This window comes from Epinephelus lanceolatus, chromosome 17 (genome assembly GCF_041903045.1).
Source record: "Epinephelus lanceolatus isolate andai-2023 chromosome 17, ASM4190304v1, whole genome shotgun sequence".
In the NCBI taxonomy this organism is placed as follows: domain Eukaryota; kingdom Metazoa; phylum Chordata; class Actinopteri; order Perciformes; family Serranidae; genus Epinephelus; species Epinephelus lanceolatus.
In genome coordinates this window covers 2,001,131-2,008,162 of record NC_135750.1, presented here as the reverse complement: position 1 = coordinate 2,008,162, position 7,032 = coordinate 2,001,131, and positions in this window count along the sequence as shown.

The window sequence follows — 7,032 nt, the reverse complement described above, 5'->3', positions numbered from 1 at the left end:
TCATAGTATAGCATGTCGTCCAAAATGTGATGAAAACGTCATAGTATAGTATGTCGTCCAAAATGTGATAAAAACGTCATAGTGTAGTATGTCGTCAAAAATGTGATAAAACGTCATAGTATAGTATGCAGTCAAAAATGTGATAAAAACGTCATAGTATAGTATGTCGTCCAAAATGTGATGAAAACATCATAGTATAGTATGTCGTCCAAAATGTGATAAAACATCATAGTATAGTATGCAGTCAAAAATGTGATAAAAACGTCATAGTATAGTATGTCGTCCAAAATGTGATAAAAACGTCATAGTATAGTATGTCGTCAAAAATGTGATAAAACGTCATAGTATAGTATGCAGTCAAAAATGTGATAAAAACGTCATAGTATAGCATGTCGTCAAAAATGTGATAAAAACGTCATAGTATAGTATGTCGTCAAAAATGTGATAAAACGTCATAGTATAGTATGCAGTCAAAAATGTGATAAAAACGTCATAGTATAGTATGTCGTCCAAAATGTGATAAAAACGTCATAGTATAGTATGCAGTCAAAAATGTGATAAAACGTCATAGTATAGTATGTCGTCAAAAATGTGATAAAACGTCATAGTATAGTATGCAGTCAAAAATGTGATGAAAACGTCATAGTATAGTATGTCGTCCAAAATGTGATAAAAACATTATCGTATAGTATGTCGTCCAAAATGTGATAAAAACATCATAGTATAGCATGTCGTCCAAAATGTGATGAAAACGTCATAGTATAGTATGTCATCCAAAATGTGATAAAAACGTCATAGTATAGTATGTCGTCCAAAATGTGATAAAACGTCATAGTATAGTATGTCGTCAAAAATGTGATAAAACGTCATAGTATAGTATGCAGTCAAAAATGTGGTAAAAATGTCATAGTATAGCATGTCGTCCAAAATGTGATAAAAACGTCATAGTATAGCATGTAGTCCAAAATGTGATAAAAACGTCATAGTATAGTATGCAGTCAAAAATGTGATAAAAACGTCACAGTATAGCATGTCGTCCAAAATGTGATAAAAACGTCATAGTATAGTATGTCGTCAAAAATGTGATAAAACGTCATAGTATAGTATGCAGTCAAAAATGTGATAAAACGTCATAGTATAGTATGTCGTCAAAAATGTGATAAAACGTCATAGTATAGTATGCAGTCAAAAATGTGATAAAAACGTCATAGTATAGTATGTCGTCCAAAATGTGATAAAAACATTATAGTATAGTATGTCGTCAAAAATGTGATAAAAACGTCATAGTATAGAATGTCGTCCAAAATGTGATGAAAACGTCATAGTATAGTATGTCGTCCAAAATGTGATAAAAACGTCATAGTATAGCATGTCATCCAAAATGTGATAAAAACGTCATAGTATAGCATGTCGCCCAAAATGTGATGAAAACATCATAGTATAGTATGCAGTCAAAAATGTGATAAAACGTCATAGTATAGTATGTCGTCCAAAATGTGATAAAAACGTCATAGTATAGCATGTCGTCAAAAATGTGATAAAACGTCATAGTATAGTATGCAGTCAAAAATGTGATAAAAACGTCATAGTATAGCATGTCGTCCAAAATGTGATAAAAACGTCATAGTATAGTATGTCGTCAAAAATGTGATAAAAACGTCATAGTATAGTATGCAGTCAAAAATGTGATAAAAACGTCATAGTATAGTATGTCGTCCAAAATGTGATAAAAACGTCATAGTATAGCATGTCGTCCAAAATGTGATAAAACGTCATAGTATAGTATGCAGTCAAAAATGTGATAAAAACGTCATAGTATAGCATGTCGTCCAAAATGTGATAAAAACGTCATAGTATAGTATGTCGTCAAAAATGTGATAAAAACGTCATAGTATAGCATGTCGTCAAAAATGTGATAAAAACGTCATAGTATAGTATGTCGTCAAAAATGTGATAAAACGTCATAGTATAGTATGCAGTCAAAAATGTGATAAAAACGTCATAGTATAGTATGTTGTCAAAAATGTGATAAAAACATTATCGTATAGTATGTCGTCCAAAATGTGATAAAAACGTCATAGTATAGCATGTCGTCCAAAATGTGATGAAAACGTCATAGTATAGTATGTCGTCCAAAATGTGATAAAAAACGTCATAGTATAGTATGTCGTCAAAAATGTGATAAAACGGCATAGTATAGTATGTCGTCAAAAATGTGATAAAAACGTCATAGTATAGTATGTCGTCCAAAATGTGATAAAACGTCATAGTATAGTATGCAGTCAAAAATGTGATAAAAACGTCATAGTATAGTATGTCGTCCAAAATGTGATAAAACGTCATAGTATAGTATGTTGTCAAAAATGTGATAAAACGTCATAGTATAGTATGCAGTCAAAAATGTGATAAAACGTCATAGTATAGTATGCAGTCAAAAATGTGGTAAAAATGTCATAGTATAGCATGTCGTCCAAAATGTGATAAAAACGTCATAGTATAGCATGTCGTCCAAAATGTGATAAAAACGTCATAGTGTAGTATGTCGTCAAAAATGTGATAAAAAGTCATAGTATAGTATGCAGTCAAAAATGTGATAAAAACGTCATAGTATAGTATGTCGTCAAAAATGTGATAAAAACGTCATAGTATAGCATGTCGTCAAAAATGTGATAAAACGTCATAGTATAGTATGCAGTCAAAAATGTGATAAAAACGTCATAGTATAGCATGTCGTCAAAAATGTGATAAAACGTCATAGTATAGTATGCAGTCAAAAATGTGATAAAACGTCATAGTATAGTATGTCGTCAAAAATGTGATAAAACGTCATAGTATAGTATGCAGTCAAAAATGTGATAAAAACGTCATAGAATAGCATGTCGTCAAAAATGTGATAAAAACGTCATAGTATAGTATGTCGTCAAAAATGTGATAAAACGTCATAGTATAGTATGCAGTCAAAAATGTGATAAAAACGTCATAGTATAGTATGTCGTCCAAAATGTGATAAAAACATTATCGTATAGTATGTCGTCCAAAATGTGATAAAAACGTCATAGTATAGCATGTCGTCCAAAATGTGATGAAAACGTCATAGTATAGTATGTCGTCCAAAATGTGATAAAAAACGTCATAGTATAGCATGTCGTCAAAAATGTGATAAAAACGTCATAGTATAGTATGTCGTCCAAAATGTGATAAAACGTCATAGTATAGTATGTTGTCAAAAATGTGATAAAACGTCATAGTATAGTATGCAGTCAAAAATGTGATAAAACGTCATAGTATAGTATGCAGTCAAAAATGTGGTAAAAATGTCATAGTATAGCATGTCGTCCAAAATGTGATAAAAACGTCATAGTATAGCATGTCGTCCAAAATGTGATAAAAACGTCATAGTGTAGTATGTCGTCAAAAATGTGATAAAAAGTCATAGTATAGTATGCAGTCAAAAATGTGATAAAAACGTCATAGTATAGTATGTCGTCAAAAATGTGATAAAAACGTCATAGTATAGCATGTCGTCAAAAATGTGATAAAACGTCATAGTATAGTATGCAGTCAAAAATGTGATAAAAACGTCATAGTATAGCATGTCGTCAAAAATGTGATAAAACGTCATAGTATAGTATGCAGTCAAAAATGTGATAAAACGTCATAGTATAGTATGTCGTCAAAAATGTGATAAAACGTCATAGTATAGTATGCAGTCAAAAATGTGATAAAAACGTCATAGTATAGCATGTCGTCAAAAATGTGATAAAAACGTCATAGTATAGTATGTCGTCAAAAATGTGATAAAACGTCATAGTATAGTATGCAGTCAAAAATGTGATAAAAACGTCATAGTATAGTATGTCGTCCAAAATGTGATAAAAACATTATCGTATAGTATGTCGTCCAAAATGTGATAAAAACGTCATAGTATAGCATGTCGTCCAAAATGTGATGAAAACGTCATAGTATAGTATGTCGTCCAAAATGTGATAAAAAACGTCATAGTATAGCATGTCGTCAAAAATGTGATAAAAACGTCATAGTATAGTATGTCGTCCAAAATGTGATAAAACGTCATAGTATAGTATGTTGTCAAAAATGTGATAAAACGTCATAGTATAGTATGCAGTCAAAAATGTGATAAAAACGTCATAGTATAGTATGTCGTCAAAAATGTGATAAAACGTCATAGTATAGTATGCAGTCAAAAATGTGATAAAAACGTCATAGTATAGCATGTCGTCAAAAATGTGATAAAACGTCATAGTATAGTATGCAGTCAAAAATGTGATAAAACGTCATAGTATAGTATGTCGTCAAAAATGTGATAAAACGTCATAGTATAGTATGCAGTCAAAAATGTGATAAAAACGTCATAGTATAGCATGTCGTCAAAAATGTGATAAAAACGTCATAGTATAGTATGTCGTCAAAAATGTGATAAAACGTCATAGTATAGTATGCAGTCAAAAATGTGATAAAAACGTCATAGTATAGTATGTCGTCCAAAATGTGATAAAAACATTATCGTATAGTATGTCGTCCAAAATGTGATAAAAACGTCATAGTATAGCATGTCGTCCAAAATGTGATGAAAACGTCATAGTATAGTATGTCGTCCAAAATGTGATAAAAAACGTCATAGTATAGCATGTCGTCAAAAATGTGATAAAAACGTCATAGTATAGTATGTCGTCCAAAATGTGATAAAACGTCATAGTATAGTATGTTGTCAAAAATGTGATAAAACGTCATAGTATAGTATGCAGTCAAAAATGTGATAAAAACGTCATAGTATAGTATGTCGTCCAAAATGTGATAAAAACGTCATAGTATAGTATGTCGTCAAAAATGTGATAAAAACGTCATAGTATAGAATGTCGTCCAAAATGTGATGAAAACGTCATAGTATAGTATGTCGTCCAAAATGTGATAAAAACGTCATAGTATAGTATGTCATCCAAAATGTGATAAAAACGTTATAGTATAGCATGTCGTCCAAAATGTGATGAAAACATCATAGTATAGTATGCAGTCAAAAATGTGATAAAACGTCATAGTATAGTATGTCGTCCAAAATGTGATAAAAACGTCATAGTATAGTATGCAGTCAAAAATGTGATAAAAACGTCATAGTATAGTATGTCGTCCAAAATGTGATAAAAACGTCATAGTATAGCATGTCGTCAAAAATGTGATAAAACGTCATAGTATAGTATGCAGTCAAAAATGTGATAAAAACGTCATAGTATAGCATGCAGTCAAAAATGTGATAAAACATCATAGTATAGTATGCAGTCAAAAATGTGATAAAAACGTCATAGTATAGTATGTCATCCAAAATGTGATAAAAACGTTATAGTATAGCATGTCGTCCAAAATGTGATGAAAACATCATAGTATAGTATGCAGTCAAAAATGTGATAAAACGTCATAGTATAGTATGTCGTCCAAAATGTGATAAAAACGTCATAGTATAGTATGCAGTCAAAAATGTGATAAAAACGTCATAGTATAGTATGTCGTCCAAAATGTGATAAAAACGTCATAGTATAGCATGTCGTCAAAAATGTGATAAAACGTCATAGTATAGTATGCAGTCAAAAATGTGATAAAAACGTCATAGTATAGCATGCAGTCAAAAATGTGATAAAACATCATAGTATAGTATGCAGTCAAAAATGTGATAAAAACGTCATAGTATAGCATGTCGTCAAAAATGTGATAAAAACGTCATAGTATAGTATGTCGTCCAAAATGTGATAAAAACGTCATAGTATAGTATGTCGTCAAAAATGTGATAAAACGTCATAGTATAGTATGTCGTTAAAAATGTGATAAAAACGTCATAGTATAGTATGTCGTCCAAAATGTGATAAAACGTCATAGTATAGTATGTCGTCAAAAATGTGATAAAACGTCATAGTATAGTATGTCGTCCAAAATGTGATAAAACGTCATAGTATAGTATGTCGTCAAAAATGTGATAAAACGTCATAGTATAGTATGTCGTCAAAAATGTGATAAAAACGTCATAGTATAGTATGTCGTCCAAAATGTGATAAAAACGTCATAGTATAGCATGTCGTCCAAAATGTGATAAAACGTCATAGTATAGTATGCAGTCAAAAATGTGATAAAAACGTCATAGTATAGCATGTCGTCCAAAATGTGATAAAAACGTCATAGTATAGTATGTCGTCAAAAATGTGATAAAAACGTCATAGTATAGTATGTCGTCAAAAATGTGATAAAACGTCATAGTATAGTATGTTGTCAAAAATGTGATAAAACGTCATAGTATAGTATGCAGTCAAAAATGTGATAAAAACGTCATAGTATAGTATGTCGTCCAAAATGTGATAAAACGTCATAGTATAGTATGTTGTCAAAAATGTGATAAAACGTCATAGTATAGTATGCAGTCAAAAATGTGGTAAAAATGTCATAGTATAGCATGTCGTCCAAAATGTGATAAAAACGTCATAGTATAGTATGTCGTCAAAAATGTGATAAAACGTCATAGTATAGTATGCAGTCAAAAATGTGATAAAAACGTCATAGTATAGTATGCAGTCAAAAATGTGATAAAACGTCATAGTATAGTATGTCGTCAAAAATGTGATAAAATGTCATAGTATAGTATGTCGTCAAAAATGTGATAAAAACATCATAGTATAGTATGCAGTCAAAAATGTGATAAAAACGTCTTAGTATAGCATGTCGTCCAAAATGTGATGAAAACGTCATAGTATAGTATGTCGTCCAAAATGTGATGAAAACGTCATCAATCCATGTTGTCTATGGGCCCAATCATGCAGGAAATCTAGGTAACTCTACTCTGCATCACTTAGCCTCTCTAAGCAGCTGTGGCTCAGAGGTAGAGCAGGTCGTCCACCAATCGAAAGATCAGCGATTTGATCCCGGGCTCCTCCAGTTTGCATGTCGAAGTATCCTTGAGCAAGATTCTGAACCTCAAATTGCTCCCGATGGCTGTTCCATCGGTGTGTGAGTGTGGTAAAACTGAGTAGCAGG